The sequence below is a fragment of the Harmonia axyridis genome, chromosome 1 (assembly GCF_914767665.1).
Source record: "Harmonia axyridis chromosome 1, icHarAxyr1.1, whole genome shotgun sequence".
NCBI lineage: Eukaryota > Metazoa > Arthropoda > Insecta > Coleoptera > Coccinellidae > Harmonia > Harmonia axyridis.
In genome coordinates this window covers 23,394,532-23,413,614 of record NC_059501.1, presented here as the reverse complement: position 1 = coordinate 23,413,614, position 19,083 = coordinate 23,394,532, and the positions used below count along the sequence as shown (strand labels likewise).

Below are 19,083 nucleotides of genomic sequence, written 5' to 3'. Positions count from 1 at the left end.
ATCGTGTATTTTATATACTTCTTCAGGCTACAAACAAAGAAAATTACTTGAGGACATATTCATAGGAGTAGGAGTGGAATATTTGCTCAAACTTCCTTATTTCGATCCTGTAAGAAGTTCCTTCTTTAGAGACTCCGTAAGCTGTTTTATATGCTCATCTCTTTGCCAATAAAATGCGATGAAAACTTTCCTTTCGACATTGCCCCCAATAAATTCTGTATTCAAAATTATGTCATTCTTCCTTTAAACAATGAGAAAGGTCTGGCCTTCATCGTTCCAGAAAAAAATCGGAATTCTCTTATTTATTCTTTCTGCGACGATTCGGAAATTCTATTATCTTCATTAAGCTATACAGGGTGTCCCGAAATTAGGTCGGGTTAGGTAGTACTAGGAGGAGGCGTGGGCAAAATGTCTCATTATTTCTTTGAACATTTTCGGTAATATTTTCTTCTATCCATCGACAAAATTCAATCCTGGATTTGCCACCTCTGGGTTATAATGCTTGGACTCTCTTCTAGGGGAAGTGCTGTAAACCTTACATTTTATCATTCCTCCAACCTGAAGAAAAAACACATATATTGATACAAAGAAGTTGAAAATCATTAGGATTTAAATAATTTATTGTACCTACATACTATGAATTGAGGGATCTGAGTCATACTTATATCGGGTGTTTTTTTTCGAAGTATATAACTTTAAGTTGGCATTTCTATTCAAGGTGGCGACCGATTTAACAGATCTCAAGTGATTTATTCTCAGTTTGGTTTGGCAATTCATCATGAACAATACTTGCAAATAGTGCAATTTCATTTCGAAAATAATGGTTCTGTGCGGAATACGTATCGCGCACTACGTCCATTTTATCGTCGACAAAATCGTCCATCAGAGCAGTTAATTCGATTAACCATGGAACGCACCACGTTTACTCTTATTGATAACTCGCATCCCCAGAGACGCCGTTCGGTGCTATTTGCTGCTGTAGAGCGTAGCATTGAGGAAGACCCGAATGAGTCTATCCGCCATCGAGCACAGGAATTGGATCTGTGTTCATCCACTTTATGGGAGATTTTGCGGAAGGATCTTGGTTCGCGTGCTTACAAAATCCAACTCGTGCAAGAATTGAAGCCAAACGATCATCAAGAGAGGCGTAGATTCGTCGAATGGGCCAAAAATGAGATTGCCGTTGTTCCCGATTTTCATAAGCGAATTTTGTTTAGCGATGAAGCGCACTTCTGGTTGAATGGCTACGTCAACAAACAAAACTGCCGCATTTGGAGTGAAGCTAATCCTCAAGTGTATGTCGAAACACCGTTACATCCAGAAAAACTGACTGTTTGGTGCGCTTTATGGGGTGGTGGAATCATTGATCCGTACTTCTTCAAAAACGATGATGACCAGAACTTTACAGTCAACGGTGATCGGTATGGAGCCATAATTACTAACTTTTTCATTCCTGAATTGAACAACCATGATGTCCAGGAGCTGTGGTTCCAACAAGACGGCGCAACATATCACACAGCTCGTGCCACAATCCACGACCTGTGAATTGGCCTCCAAGATCTTGAGATTTAACACCGCTAGACTACTTTCTGTGGGGCTATGTAAAGTCATTGGTCTATGCGGATAAGCCACAAACCCTTGACCATTTGGAAGACAACATTCGCCGTGTTATTGCCGATATACGGCCACAAATGTTGGAAAAAGTCATCAACAATTGGACGTCCAGATTGGACTACATCCGATGCAGCCGTGCCAGAAATCACATTCAAAATGTAATGCCACAAGATTATCTTGCGGATAAATGAAATTCATGTCAATAGAATAATCCATCGTTGTTTTATTGCAATTTAAAGTTCTATAGATCTAAAAAAAACACCCTTTATAATATTCACAATAAAAAAAACTTGGATATGATGATAATCTGCTAATAGAATCGTCAAATAATTTTAGCAACACTTCCGAAGATCTTCATACAGAGAAAAATTTTGCCTACGCCTCCCTCTGGTACCGTCATTTATTGTATTTCGTTTCTAAGGAGCTGAAGAACCTCAGAACTGTACAAATTTTTACAATTTTCTTTATTAGTTTCGGCAAGAATTAAAAATAAATGTCTTAGGAGAATTCACGGAAAACGAAGCCTCTCCAGATATAGGTTCTTATAAAGTTTTTGTCCTATTTTTCGACGTAGACCATCGAATTTTTAAACTTAATTTCGGGACACCCTGTATATGAATATATTCGTGGGAGTAGAAGTAGTATTTTTGATCAGACTTCCTCATTTCGATCCTGCTATCACCAAGTACTTGCTTCTTCTTCAGATACTCCATAAGCTCATCTTCATTAAAAAGCGAGGAAAACTTTTCATTCGACATTGCCCCCAATAAATTCCGTATCCAAAATTATGTCATTCTTCCTCTAAACAATAAAAAAAAGTCTGGCCTAATAAATAAAAAATGTCATAGAGTATACACTCATATGCTATCACTAATAGCCGTGAGAACTCCTTGTTCCGGTCCTGCGTCATAGGATCCGGCATGGGCTCCTGCAATTGAGTAGGCATGAGATAGCCGTCAGTTGCCGGGCAGCAGGAGCAGAATCAGTTTAGCGATTCTCGGGTTAAGTCTGTGTGTGTACGGACGCAGCTCATCTGGTCATCTCGTGTATTTCTATTCTTGCCTTTGCGACGTTCTCTTGTGCGCCACAGTTCGGTGTTTGCATCGAGTCCAGGGAAATACAGGAAAATCAGCCAACTACCTGTTGAACGAAGGTGAGTTTAACTTTGAAAAAACCCCGCCGCGTCTCGCGCCAAAAACTTAAACTCTAATGTAAATAGTCCTGCAATTCGCAGGAATTCAACCGTTTCCTATGAATACAGCAGCTTTTCATTCATCGGCAGGGGTTGTAGCTTTGGCTTCGGTAGCTGGATGATGCTGAATTGGTTGCCTTGGTTACAGGACGGTGCTCTCGCTATCAATTTAGATTAATCTCGATTTTTGTCGGAAACGGAGCGGAAATAAATTTTGCCGATGGGGATATATCATAAGAGCAATTTAAATAACTCTTGTGAAATTTTGGAAATGAAATTGATATAATAATATGAATGTTTTATCGCAAATATTTAAAATAAAAATTGTAGTATTATAATAAAAGAAATTTATTTCATTTTTATGGGTCCATGTTTGCTATAAATTGCAGAAAGTTTCAATGTTCCACCTCAAGCATGAACGTACTTACTACTTGTATCATATAATTCAATTTGGTACTTTTGAATTTAGCATACCTATACACGAAGCACTAATAATTGAAGAAGGATCTTCGATCATTGAATGGGCTTGAAAACAAATCTGGATGTTAGATAAATCTTTAACTCCCTCCTTATCCCATCATATGTTCCTTGAGATTTGATGATGTATTCTTTAAAGTTTTATTACCATTCAAAAATTAGGAATACTCACTCTTTGGAGCATATGGCTACTTTTTGGAGCTCCATGGCCCTAGCATTCTTGTTGTTGGTTTGTGATGGTGAGGCAATCTGTTCTTAAGTGTGCGAAATAATTTTCTCCTTAAACATTCTACAGTATAGTATATAGGTATAGTACATCGTAAGTCGACATATTATATTCCAGTTGAGTTCAAAAGGAACTTTCAATATGCTACAAATCAGAAGATTCCGAAAGAGTGCTCTTCCATTGATCCCTCTTATCTCCATATGGAAAACTTCCCCTAGTAATTTTTATTCTTCGAAGAAGATTGCATCTTTTTCGTTTGATATAGTTCTTGAAGAATGCCAGGATTTACATGAGTTTATCGTGTTATTGAGCAAATCAAGGCTCCCTCTCTCACACTACCTATACTTACCATAACATTTCTACTCAATAGAACTTCATGATAAGTCAGAAGTACCTCCTTACTTATATAATCTGAAGTCAAAATTATCTGATGTTGAGAACATTTTTGCCAAAACGATATTTAACAAGTGAAGATTACTTGGATGAAAGTGTAGCTATTTCAACCTTATATTTGTGTTCCTTATTGGTATAGCTTGAATCCCGAACTGAAATGGATTTTCACTGGTTTCATCGATTGAAATAGCGTATGATTCTAAAAAACTTTGTCAAGAAAAGTATACATATACACCTCCATATAATGTACAGATAACATGAAAGAATGAAGACCATAGTTTAACGAATATATCTCGCTGTTGATAATTGTATACAAGAAATACAACAAAGAAAAAATGGTGTGGTTATAAGTCCAAAAGCAAGGAGCTATGAAAGAAAAGTCGCAATTTATTTATGGTTTTTTATACCAACTTTTACACATTAGACAAGAAATTATAAGAAGTTTTTTTTTCAATTTGGCTTCTGAAATTTCATAAAAGGATATCATTCTGAGGCTGCAAATCATTTTCCAAATTATTTTGAATGATGATAATAGCTCTTCCATATTAATTTTTATATTGTTTATTATTATAATTCAAAAAAGCTTTTCATTAGACAGTAGTTTCTTCGATACAAAGAAAAGAAATCTTATGACTGCTTTATGCATTTGCAATACATGCAGTTTTTGCTTCAGCGGAATATCGCCCAAATGTCTTCAATTTTGAACTCTGAGCACATAGAACGGATTTTCGATTCAAAAAGGTTGGAGCATTGTAACAGCAGGATTCGATCTGAATTTCAAACTAAAAATCTGATTGTACTCATTTTGAAGAGTGGAAATTTAGGTTGAATGGAATAACTATGGTATTCCGAAAGTTTATCATTTAAAGAATTCGCCAAAATTGTTGTAATTGTTGAAAACATTTTTAAACTTTCTGATATTTCCGTTTATGGTATATTTTATGGTATAAGTTTTATGAGTTGTAAGAGTGGTATGGTTTATGAGTTGTATGAGTGGTCAGTTTCAGAGCATTAACTTTGGCGTCGGATAGAACAACTCTTTTCATGAAAATATTGTTTTAATATTTCGGTATTTAATGTTTCGAATTAGGTAAGTGTCTCCTGCTAAAATTCAAATTCAAATTTTAACACCCTGTATCTCGAACACGATGATTGATAGGATATATGTTTATGGGAATTTTTTTTCATGAAAAGAGTTGTTCTATCTGATGCCAAAGTTATTGCACTAAAATCTGGACAACCCTGTACGAGTGAAAATATTAAAATGTCGTATATGGAGTTTGAATTAATTTTCTGAATTGCTATTTACTATTTGAGAGTATTGTGCTAACACCTTATCGATATTGAAGAATATGAACCAACCTTTTTCATCTATCATCCTTTAATAATTGAGAGAGATATTTTCTCAACAGAAATCAGCTGAGCCTCAACATGGAAATTATTATGACACAACTAAAACATTAATATAAAAAATATATCGAGAGAATAAAAAAATCAAATTTGGGTTGAGCCAAAATCAATTCAAGAATCAGGAAATCTTGTTTCAATTTATTTCGAAATATGATTAGCGATAAATAAATATAGCTTCACATGAATGACCGTTTTTGCCACCGATTTTATTTCAAATATTTACCCTCTGTATTTATTCAAGGAAAGAAAATCGAATTAAGTAAATAATCATATCTTCTTCTGATAGGTTCTGAAAGCCAATAATAGTGAAAATAAACGTCTTCTTCAAGGTGAATCCGAGAAACCTGTTTGGAAGGCAACGCGGTATAGTGACCTAAAAGGAAAATTATGTATCTGATTTAACTCTATTTCAGGAGGAGTCACCTATGAGGAAACAAACATTAAGTGTTCGGATATTATGCAATGATAAATAGATTCCTTATTTTGTTGATATCTACCTCGGTATATCAATATTTATTTGGATTGATTGTACACTTAGGTTAGGTTAAACTATTATTCCCAATATCAAAAATACGTTAAAGGCGGTGAAAATATTAAGGGAACAATTTATGCTTGAGGTATATGTATATATTAGTTTGTAAATTAACTTTTTCTGAGATCGTCCAAGAATACTTACTTTCTAGGAGCCAATTTAGAACTAAGTGTTTTCGGTCAAGAAATGTCAGTTTTCCTGCCTAGGCCTTCAAAATTTATCCCTACTGTTTTTTTATACAGGGTGTCCCGGGAAGAATGCGACAAACGAATACCATGAATTAAGGTCATCATGGAAGACCCGTATCAAGAGGTTTCAATCGCTTGAGTGCCTTCGTTTGGGATATACAGGGTGATGTTCATCTTATGAGTGAAATTTCACTGTTGAATAACTATTTAACTAATCTACCGACTAATTTCAAATTTTGAAGTTTTGTCACCCTTTCCTATCGCCTTCCTTCAATATTTCTGAATTCGAGTAAATTAGATACGGACTAGGAAAATTTCAGATTTTTCCTATTTTCGTGAATATTGGATCACCCTGTACGTGAACACTATGATTTTTTTCCGTTTTCAGAACCACAAAGAATCAATTTATTATAAAAATTCTAAATCTCTGCTTGGCACGGTCATACAGGGTGATCAATAAACATTTCCTTATGAGTGATTTTTTTTTAGTTCAATAACTCTTCAAAAAATCCACCGAACAATCTCAATTTTCAAGTTTTGTCGCCCTTTACTATCGCCTTCCTTCAATATTTCTGAAATCGAGTAAATCAGATCCGGACTAGGAAAATTTAAGACCTATTTTCTTGAATATTGAATCACCCTGTATGTTGATATCATGATTCTTTTTCGTTTTCGTAACCGCAAAGAATTAATTCATAATAAAAATTTTAAATCTCTGCTTGGCGCCATCATTCAGGGTGATCAATAAACATTTCTCCATGAAAGAAATTTCATAGTTCAAGATATCTTGAATTTATCGGTAGAATTATTTCGAAAATTGAAGTTGTTTCACCCTTCACGAATGTCACACCTAAATTTTCCTCAAATTATTTAAGGAAACTTTTAATCAACAAACTGGATAAAGAATAGAACAAAAACAGCAAATAAATTGAAAATATTTGATTTTGAAAACAATGAATCAAAAATAAAATATTTTCAGTTCAGCAGATATGGTTCAAAATGATATTTCTCCATTTAAATACATTTTTGAGCACGTTGATATGATATAGTTGTTTCACAGATTTCGCTATCTTATTCGGTTGAATCGGTTGTACTTCTTTCATGAGGGAATGTTTATTGGTCACCCTGTATGACGGTGGCAAGCTGAGTTTTAGAATGTTGATTATGAATTAATTCGTTGTGGTTACGAAAATGAAAAAAAATATGATATTTACGTACAGAGTGATCTAATATTCACAAAAATAAAAAAAGGCTAAAATCTTCCTAGTCCGGATCTGATTTATTCGATTTTAGAAATATTGAAGGGAGACGATAGTAAAGGGCGACAAAACTTCAAAAATTGAAATTATTCGGTGGATTTGTTGAAGAGTTATTGAACTAAAAAAATTCCACTAATGAGGGAATGTTTATTGATCACCCTGTATGACCGTGCCAAGCAGAGATTCAGAATTTTTATAATAAATTGATTCTTTGTGGTTCCGACAACGGAAAAAAATCATAGTGTTCACGTACAGGGTGATCCAATATTCACGAAAATAGGAAAAGTCTAAAATTTTCCTAGTCTGGATCTGATTTACTCGAATTCAGAAATATTGAAGGAAGGAGATAGGAAAGGGTAACAAAACTTCAAAATTTGAAATTAGTCGATCGATTAGTTGAAGAGTTATTCAACAGTGAAATTCTACTCATAAGATGAACATCACCCTGTATATCCCAAACGAAAGCACTCAGGCGATTGAAACATCTTGATAAGGGTCCTCCATGATTACCTTAATTTATGGTATTCGTTTGTCGCATTCTTCCCGGGACACCCTGTATAAGTACACATCAATGGTAGGTTAATTTCCGCTTGAAACTACTTCACACCTAGAACATACATTTTTGTTGAATACATTATTAGATACTGTTATGGATCTCTGTGAATTAAATTCTGAAAAATTATACAATAGATCCGAACATGATATACCAAAATAAAAATTTTTATAATTGAAATGACTATTGTTGGGTTCAGATGAATAGCAATTTCATTTTCTTTTTTAAATAATAACCCTTAACTAAGCTAATCCAATTTCGAACCATCAAAAAACGAACTTTATAAAAAAAAAGGTAAATATATGGTTATGGAATTCCACCCTGTAGAAAAATTCTGTTTAGTTGAACTTACGTATTTTAGTCACCTGAACAAAAAACTTCAATGAAATTTTTGACTGTCTCGACTAGTTTCGGAGATTTGGTCCCCCAAAGACAGTTATCGTGTTTAAGGATGATCACTATTTCGTCCTGAGAAAGACATATTTCTTCGTTTGAGACATTCCTGGTTTAAGAATAAAAAATTACAGATATCGTAACAAAATGATCTAGAGTGATGTAGGTACTTTTGCAGTTTACTTTTATTTTAGGTTATTTTCTGATGTATTGGTTCTGCAATAAATAAATATTATTATCCCTAACTTAAAGTCGGTTAGGGGAACGCCCGCTCAAAAAGTTAGTATTTCTTCCGTGCTCATCTATACCAGCTGCCACTTGAAATTCAACTTGATATTTAATCTCATCATCAAACATGGGAATAGTAATCCAGAAAGGTTTTTTACGACAACACTGAACATTCCAAACGATATAATTTTATATTGTATGGTTCGTCGGTAATCATTGGCGTAGCCAAAAATTTCTCGTAGAGGGTACCCTAACAAGCCTAGAGTAACAAAAGACTGTTTTTGTTATCAATCATGTATTTTCAAAACAAAAATGGAAAATATTTTGTAATCACATAACAGAAAATGAATATAGTTTTTTCTTTCATCACAAGTTCATGTTAACATTGATACTGCACTTTTACAATATCTTTAAGAATAATCGAAGTGACATGAGTCGATAATATATTAAATCAGTTTGAGTTTTCTATATTTTTGGTTGATATACCTGATATGAAGTAGCTACTTTTGAAAAAAGACATAGTCCTAACGAATAAAAGAAAAATATTTCAAGAGTTATCGCATTAGTTCCTTTAGTTTAGGCTTGTTTGGGTGAAAATTTAATTGTCAATCCTAGTAAACGCAAAATATCTCGACACATGACGAAAAAATGTAAAATTGTTGATATGGAAAGATTTTAATGAATATATCTAGCGACGGGATTTCAACACAGAGTTGTTCATTCCGAAATCCAAATGAAAATTTCGAAAACTCCGGATCAGTAAGTGCTGGCCAAAAAATTGTATTCAGTTTCATCGTGGGAAAGTATATTTTAAATTTCATGCTTATAAGTGGTGAAAGTTTAGAGAAATGTTTTTTTAATAACATTGTTTCCTTGAATTCATTTAGAAAAAATCTCTGATAGTTTCTGAGAGAGGCGGAACGGACGGATTTTTTTATTTGATTTTTGGATTCTACACTTTCCAAAACGTAAACTGTGAAAATTTTATGCGGGTTGAAATTTCTTTTTCCTTGACCGATACCAAATTTTCATTATTGAAAATACACCGAAGTCAATGCCAATGCATTGGCTACGATCGTCACCTTGAACTACTCGACTTCGTGCAACTGATTTTCATAAGATATTCAAAATTCTCAGCGTGTGAGTTCATCCTGTAGATATTAGATTGATACTGATTTTAAAAGACACTTGATCATTTCTTACAAAACAGAAGAGCATTATTATCAAATGATGTAATTTCCAATAAGGAAATATTAAATGAACTTGTTATTTACTGCTCTGGCAGAGGCATGACCTGATAAGCAAGAAATTAATTTCATTCATCAATCAAACTAGGATCGTTATCATTGAATAGAGTTATGAAATTCGTGAACTTGAATAATGTCCTGAATTATAATATGAAATGAGCCAGTATTATGTTTCAGTTGGTAATTTAAAACACTTAGGTTTAATATTCCTATGTATTCTATCGAAAATGCTCCAAATTTTTCAGAATCCGGTTGATAAGCGAAATCTCGAGATACCGAAACCATTGGAAGTTGGTTCAGAGTGGACTTAGGTTCTAGTAATTCTAGTAATTTTGTATTTTTGTTTCATTTCAATATTTCTTTCTAACGAGCATTCATTGAAATTCGTGGTCAAAAGTGCTGTGGAGAAATTAGAGTTGATTTCCTGTAATTACAAGTAGCGCTTAGCTTGTACCTCATCACTAATATTATTTTCATACTTCAAATCTGGGAACACTATCTGGTACAAGCTAAGCGCTACTTGTAATCATAGAAAATCAACTCTAATTTCTCCACAACACTCTTGACCACGAATTTAAATGAACGCTCGTTATATTAAAGAGGATCTATGGATATTATGTAAGGGCATCACGTTCAAACGACTGCACCAAATTGGATAAATCTGTTTTTGTTGTGTTCATCAATGTCATGAGAAGGTTTATACAACAAAATATTCTCGAAAAAATCGCACGGAAAAGAAGAAAAAGGCTTTCTTCTTTCCTCCGACCGAGCGAACAATTAAAAAGTATAATTTGACACTTTGATGGATGTAATTTGGGTTGCCGGCTAGAACCTATGGTCAAGCGCTCACAGCAGAATATTTCCTGCCAAACCCACCAAACACACAGCAACACTTTCCTGGCTGTCAATCCTGTCTTGGTCTCGGAATATAGAATAGATATATTTATTCCTGAAAGCGATCAAATCTAAGTATATATAAAACCGCTTGCACATTTACGTCAAACTTTATACGTAAAATCACAGCCCAAACGGGACCATCTAGAGCAAAAATGACAAGAATAAGACCCCCCTCAAAATCGTCTGGAGATCCCGGGAAAAATCCCAAACCTTCGATTCTCCCCGCGGTTTTCGAGTATACGGGGTGTTTCGGATCATTTTGACATTTCAAGTCCCATATTTCTGTGGTATCTGTGGACAATTTGGCTGTCAGTGTCATGTTAATAATAAATATTCCATTTCGATATATGAAAGTTCTTGAAAAAGTTTGCAGTTTCGAAAATTGTTATTCAATATTTAAATACATGCCGACAGATAAAATGCAAAGTCTTCGGCGAATCGAAAATTCGATAGATATTTGTCAAAATTTGCAAATGAACATTGATATCATCATCGAATGCATTTTCCTCAACTCAGGTTCGTTTGAAGGGTTTGTATTATTTGGAATTAATTGGTTGAATGTTACTTTATTTCAGGAATTTTTCGTTTATTTTCCACAAACTATAAAACTACATTCCCTTTCGTGAGAATTTGAATTTATTGCGACAGAAGATGGAACTACCAAAGAGAACAGAAGCTTCATTCATCAATTCAGTCTTGGATTGGAGTAAAAGTTATGCTACTATGAAACAGTATTAAACAGATAGAAAAACTCCTTATAGATAATTCACAATTGGCTTTATTACTGGAAAAAAAGAGCCAAGTTAGTCAGATAACAGTCAAAAGTTTCCATGTGTTTTTTGAATATCTAAAATATACACTTTTACGACAGAGGAGTGCAAAAATATAAGTGACCACTCCGTTTTTGAAGAATTTGAGTGCAGTGCTGTTGAATTTATAATGAATAAGTCAAATCTTTCATTCTAATAATTTCAACTATATATACCCTGTTATATTATTTTCCGCTCAACTGAAACATGTATTAATAAACCTTGGAAATTAGAGACTCTCAAACTTATAACCTGATTTCTCAAAAAGGTTTCACCAAGATAAGATATTATAGGTAATTGCTTATGAGGTAACATAGGCCATGGGTATTTGAAAGGCAAGTCTATTCATTATGTCTCTTTTTAGTTCGTTTATTATAGCTATACTGAATATTTCTAAAAATAACATTCACTTTAGATGTGAATTAATTAAATTTGGACTTATGCATCATATCATATATGACTATGAAATTGAGAAAGACATATTCTTCTAAATTCCATTATAAGTCTTTTGAGTAGTACTTTGAAGATATTGATTTCAATAACGTATGGAATATATCAGTTGAAATACTAGTCAAAATGTTACGACAGAAATAAATTTTGAAGGATCATTCAGTATATGAAGAATTTTAACATGGTAGTCACTTTCGAAATTGGTATCAATTTTCCAGCAATTCAATGAAGGTATAAAATACTTTAAAAAGCAACTATTTATTGAAAATTTCTATTTCATGAATGATCAAATTTGTATAATGTAGATACCTACCTATTTGTTCACTAAAGTTTCCAATCTTTTAATCGTTATAGGAATAGGTGCTATATGGCCATTTCATCGAACCCACTAATATGGGTCAATAGTATTGACCGATACAATTTTAGTACCGATTTCAAATACTCAGTTCCTTTTGACTGAAGTAAAATTTGAACAATGATCTTTGTATCTTGAAATGAGTTTTGCACTTTTCCAGTGTTCAACAATGAGATAATTATTAAATTGACTCAAGAAATTAACAGAGTATGCTATATCAGGACTAGTTAATACTGCTAAAGATGTTAATAAACCTATTAATTTCTTATATGGTTCATCATTACAACTCTTTTTGTTGAATCAAAATTCAATTTAGTTTTCACATGTTCACAATCAGACATGTTGAATTATTGCAATACATATTTGAAGAATATAATCGATAGCTTTACTACCTTTTCCATAATTTCTAGTAATATTCATCCCTAATCATTTTTTAGCTTCCCCTAATTTCTTTTTCATAAAATTTTCTATCAGAAAATTCATTCAGAATTAACATTAGTTAAAACAAAAAAGTCATCCACGTACAATGCAACAATAGTAAGCCAGTTATTTTTTGATTTATGTAAATACTATGATCAATATTGTTGATCTTTTGAAACTTATATCTATCAAAATTTTATTTACTATATAGGACATAAATTGCCCTGTTTAATTCACTTCTGAGTAAAACCCAGAGCCACAAGTCTCCTTCTATAACATAGCATCAATACAATCTTCAGATACTAAAAAACTCCTTAGTTCCTCAGGAATTTCCAATAGGTCCTTCAAATTGTTGCAATTATATTGTATTTCTTCACAAAATATGGAATAGAAGAATAATTTGCTGCTCAACTGAAAAATGTATTGATAAACCTTGGAAATGAGGGACTTCTTATAACCTGATTTCTCAGATATGGGTATCCGAAAGGTAGATCTATTATTCATTCTGCCTCTTTTCAGTTTGTTTATTACAGCTATACTGAATATTCCTAAAACAAAATCTCACTGTAGGTCTTTTCATAGATCTTATCGAACGATTATGTAAATTCAATATTTGTCAAAACTGAAAATAAACATTGAATGCAATTTCTTTATTTCAGGTAGTATTTCTATTAATGAGTCAATGGAATGAATGTAACTTCATTTTAGGGCTCACAAGTAAATATCCAATGGAATGATAGCCCTTAAAATATATCTATTATTCATTTTGAATTGACTTACAAGAATATCAATATTTGTCAATTTTTCCCACCCAATCATCAATTAAATTTGGACTTATGCATCATACATGTCTCTATAAAGAAGAAATGTGCTAATTTAAAATCTTAATGTTGGGATTATATTATTATTCAATATTCTCTAAAAATTTTTTACAAACCTATAAGCATGAATAACTTTCTTGAAAGACTGACGCTCACATTTTGATTATTCATTTCTTCAAAGAAAGAAATTGCCATTTCTGGAAAAATGAGATCTGAGAACTTGGTTGATATCGGTTATTTTTTATTCATTATTAAAGAATACAACATACGATTTATATTTGAACAAAATTTTAAGACATGCGTTTGACTGACCATTATCATCATAGAGAAATCTTTGTTTATGGTTATGACTGCGTTCGGCAAATCCACACTAGAGATGGGCAAAGGTCAGAAAATTATCGATATCTATATATTGTATAGATATTTTCTGACACTATCGAAATGTATCGAAATATGTAAGAGTAAAATATCGATATATATCGCTGTGATATTTTGGTGTGAGAAAATTCTGTTGATTTGAATAAAGTTTTTCTATCATAGAGGATAATAATAAGATTCAGTGGAAAACGACATATTTAGTAGTTTGCTTCCATTTTTATGGAGTATTTTGTCGTCCTGAACATTTATAGGGACATTGATGTTGACGAGGACGCTGTGATTACAAGGTTTTCAAAGGGTTCAAATTTTTAAAGACCAAATTAGATTTTGTGATGTAGTTGCCAATTGTCTTCTTGTTTTCATATTAAACAATCTAATTTTTTTAAAATTTCTACCCGAATGGTTAAAACCCTGATTAGTAAATAATGCTATTATAATACAACAAATACATAAGGGTACAACTTTTTTTTGCGAAATTCGAGGCTTTATTGTAAAAAACTGGTTATACATTTATAATTCAAAGTATTGCCCATCGCTGGTCACTACTTTCTCCCATCTTTCGGACAGCGTACGAATTGAAAAAACTGGTCATCTTTTGAAGCGATCCACGAATCGATTCAAGTTTTTACTTCTTCATAAGATCGGAAGTGTTGGTCAGCCAGGCCGTGTGCTATTAATTGAAACAAGTGATAATCCGTGGGAGCAACGTCTGGAGAATACGTCGGGTAGGGTTGTGGGATAGGAATTCCCATTTTAACGTTTCCAAGTATATCTTGACTACTTTCGCAACATGGGGTCGAACATTGTCATGCAGTAAAATCAATTCATCTTCTCTCTTGTTGTATTGCGACGGTTTGTTTTTCAATGCTCGGTACAAACGCATTAATTGCGTTCGATCAGGATCGCCTGTGATTCTTTCAGTCATAATACACTACGCCGAGCTGGTAATATAATAATATAATAATAATAATAATAATGGTCCCACCAAATACTGAGCATGACCTTAGAACCGTGAATATTCGGTTTGGCCGTCGATGTGGAAGCATTGTCAGGATATCCTCATGATTTTATGCGCTTGGGATTATCGTAATGAACCCATTTTTCGTCTCCAGTCCCAATCCGATGCAGAAACCCCTTCCGTCTTTGTCTTGCAAGCAGCTGTTCACAAGTAAATAAACGTCGTTCAAACACCTCGCGGCTTCAACTCGTACCGCACCCAATTTCCTTGTTTCTGTGTCATTCCTATGACATTCAGGCGTTTTGAAATGGCTTTTAGTGTCACTCCTATTGATCCTACAATTATTGTTGCGTTTGACATGAGTCTTGATCAATTATTGCCTCCAATTCTGCATCTTCAAAAAACTTCTCTCCTCCACCGCGATGCTGGTCATCGACATCAAAATCACCATTCTTGAAGCGTTGAAACCACTCATCTATTCCTTAATTTATTTAATCAAATGGAACAAGCCATTTTGCAGATGTACCAGAAAATAACTAAACCTAGACATAAACAATATCGTTGGTACGTTCTTCCACCAATATCGTTCTCACTATAGGTATTTGAAAGCATTCGATGAACCTCAGCCGCGGATTTTTTCATATTTTAGTAGAAAATTGAAACTTCCGCAAATGACGAGAATTTGGCTCGTAAGCTAACATGGTTAATCGTGAATAACTTTAAGATGCAGACACAAATCGGCTAACATGTCAATGGCGTTATGTTCACAAATACCTAAACTTATTGTATGACATCTACGATATATTTATTTCTACTACCACTTACCGTTACAGCCATCTATTGCAAAACGGCGGACGCAAAGTTGTACGCCTTATATAAATATTCATATGAATATCTAAATATGAATATTTTTGAGAGGTAAGGCTTGATATCGGTATAATCTGGGATTTGGTCCCATAGAAATACTCGAAGCCCATAACGGCGAACCCCCTCAAAATTTAAGGCTAGGACCGCCCTTGATTTGTCTTCATGGAAAGTTATTTGCATCAAATATTTTCATGTCAGCAAGGGCCAAACGGTATGTTCTAGGAAAAAAAATCATATAGAATTCTACCCTAGAATCAGCATAGTATACCGAGTGAATCGTCTGAAATCAGCTAACGATACAAGGTTTCCGAAAAAAATCTTTTATTTTCTAGAGGGAAACCCAGTGAAGGATCTACCGGCATAGTGACGGGGTCCAAGGGGCGGAGCCCCTTCGGCGAGCAGAGCGAGTCAGGTATCTAAGATCATCAAGCACACAAAGTTCTTCTCTAGAATCCGAAAAACTAATTTCTTGTCGAAAATTTGAATTTTCTTTGGATTTCTTATGAGATGGATCTTTCCTCTTATTTCAGAAAAAACTTGAGGGTATAAGGTATATTTCGCAAAAAGTTTGAGCACTCTATGGCTCTCCTATCAATACCTCGAATAGCCTCGAAAATACGGGAATTTGTTGTGCACCGCCCTGTATGTACAGGGTGTTTCACGTGAGAGGGTCACTGGATTTTGTAGCGTATTTTTTGAGCAAAATTGAAAAGTGACCAATCAATATGATAGTATTTTTCACGGGCTACCCAAATATGTAATTCGAAAAACTATCGAACAAAGACTTGGAAATTTATTGAGGAAAAACCGTATTTCCAACAAATTTTTTTTGGTAATTTGACTGGTTTTCAAAATAAAAAGGTCTATAGACAATTTCTCACCAATTATTTCTCCATTTGAACTTTTGGTTTTCAAGAAAATGGAATTTTTTTCTGCAAAATATACTTCATAATATTTATTCATATTTTCTGAATTCTCAATCGATTCTGAATCCGAATATGTAATATATAGTGGTAGTTTTATATTTATTTCGAACCTATTCATTCAAAATCATCCTAAGGAAATTCAGATTCCATATTCGGGAAATATATCTATGTTGTCTATGTTTCTATACATATTTGATTGAAAAATTTTTAAGTTTTCATTCTCCATTATAATAGAAGCCACTATTGTAGTCAAAGAAGAAGAAGGAGACAGAAATTATAATAGGAGCTTTATATTTATAATCGAGAATGAAAATTTGACAATCAAACATTTGTTGAACCACAGACAAATGGATATATTTTCCGAATATGAACTCTGAATTTCCTCAGGTTAATTTGGAATGGAAATGCTTGAAATAAATATGAAACTACCAGTATAATTACATATTCTAATTCAGAACCAATTGAACATTCAGAAAATATGGGAAAATATTATGAAATATATTTTGCAAGAAAAATCTTCTGTTTTCTTGAAACACGGAAGTTCAAATGTAGGAACAATTGGTGAGAAATAGTCTCTAGATCTTCTCATTTTGAAAACATTCCAAATTTGCAAAATTTTTTTTTTGGAAAAATGGTTTTTCCTCAATAACTTTCCATGCCTTGGTTCTATAGTTTTTCCGATAACATATTTGGAAAGCCGGTGGAAAATACTATCATCATCATGAAGGGTCACTTTTCAATATTGCTCAAAGGATAAGCCACAAAATCCAATGACCCGCTTACGTGAAACAACCTGTACCAATTGCATTATTCAAAAAAAATTTTCATATTTTTGTCCAAAAGCGCATACATTGATACCGATAATAGAACTTCTCCATATAATTAGTGATAGAGCTCTGTATGCATTTCAATCCAATGATTTATTATTCCATTATATGAATTTATTGTTGAACCATCATTCCGTTCGCGAGCTTGAAAATTGATTATTTCGTATTGCGAAAACTCAATTTATACGCTTCGAACATGAGGATTATTCATTACCCATCGTCAGAACCATCAATTTGTCTGGCTGTTTGAAACTCGAAGACAGAGGTATTTCAACAAGAGAGATGAAATTTCCATCTATAAAGGGAAAGGGTTGAGTTAGTTTAATAGCTTTATTCCACGCTAATTGGGTACTCAATATAATGTTGCAACCCTTCAATATTATCCGTTTGTTTGTCGATGGAAAGCCAAACAAATACCTGTTGGCACGTGTCCTGTTCACCGTTGCTCATTGTCAATCGGCTAATAGGCGTTTTTGATAAATTTTTCAATTCCTCTCTGATTATTTCGTGATATTTATTGAGGTCTCAATAAGTACCGTAGAGCGAGCGGTGTGACTTTGCACCACTTTTATGGTTTTCTTGGTATAACTTTTTCGTTTTTTTGTGAAATGAGTCCTGTGCAAAGTATGTTTAATTTGAACATTTTAGTTGTCGACTGCTGTGGTTTGAATCAGATGAAAAGGTGCACACTTCTTTATTTTTTATTTTTAAAAATTTGTCAAAGTGACCCGCAAATGGGTGCGAGTTTGCCAATGCTTTAAAAATGCGTTTATTTTCAATTTAATGAAGTGCTGGTGGCATATGTTAGTGCACTAATGCCTCCGGGTTCGCCCATATATCTTTTGTTAATTTTATTCCAAAGAGTTCTTCTGGGAATGTCGTACACTTCGGAAGCTGTCTGTATTGAAATGTTTTCATTTCGAACTGCATTGATTGCTCGGATTAGTGTTTTTTCCGTAATTACTATATTTCCTTGCATCCAACTTCTTTTTGTATCGACCAACCATAATTGTGCCTCAAAATAAAACAGGTGAAACAAATTTGGTATGTGCAATGTCTCCCACCAAAGGGTCACAATAGAAAAATTTCCCGAAATGTCGAATCCTCTCAACCAAATGTTTTCAGTTTTTTTTTTTAACGTGACGTTTAATGAATGTAAAGTAAGCTGCTAAATATATTTTGATGTACCGTTCGCCATATTTTCTGCACAACTCCTAGTATTTCGCATATATACCCAGGTTAAAAAATTATCACTCACATAACATACCGTAGCACACCATTCAAAGTACGCCAGGCGACTGCGACGGTTGCAACATGTGGGTATACAGGGTGTTTCCTAAACATGCGGCAAAAATTCAGGGGGTTGTTCCTTGGACTATTTTAAGCATGTTTTGTCCTTGGATGATTTTTGAAAAACCTCTTTGTTTCGAAGATACAGGGCGAACAACATTTTTCATATTTTTAAAATTAATAATAGTTTAAATAAAAATGCGTACCGCACTGTGTTTACTAAGTAGGTACAATTTATTTTTAAATTTGTTTAACAACATTCCAATTACTAAAAACGGCCAGTTTTTTGACTAAAAATTGATAAGTGCATTAGTTTATACCACTCCAGTAGAAAATGTGGAAGACTTGCGAAATCGGATCATTGCTGGGTGTA

The 19,083-nt window shown here is 33.6% G+C and overlaps 1 protein-coding gene across 1 annotated transcript in view; it reads left to right on the top strand.

The window, feature by feature from the left end:
* Nucleotides 1-2,557: 2,557 nt before the first annotated feature.
* LOC123682857 (excitatory amino acid transporter 1) overlaps nucleotides 2,558-19,083 on the top strand; it is a 58,257-nt gene continuing 41,731 nt past the window's right edge. The window contains exon 1 of the mRNA XM_045621663.1: nucleotides 2,558-2,767. The gene's annotated coding sequence lies outside the window, so the exon portion shown is untranslated. The remainder of the gene's footprint in view (nucleotides 2,768-19,083) is intronic.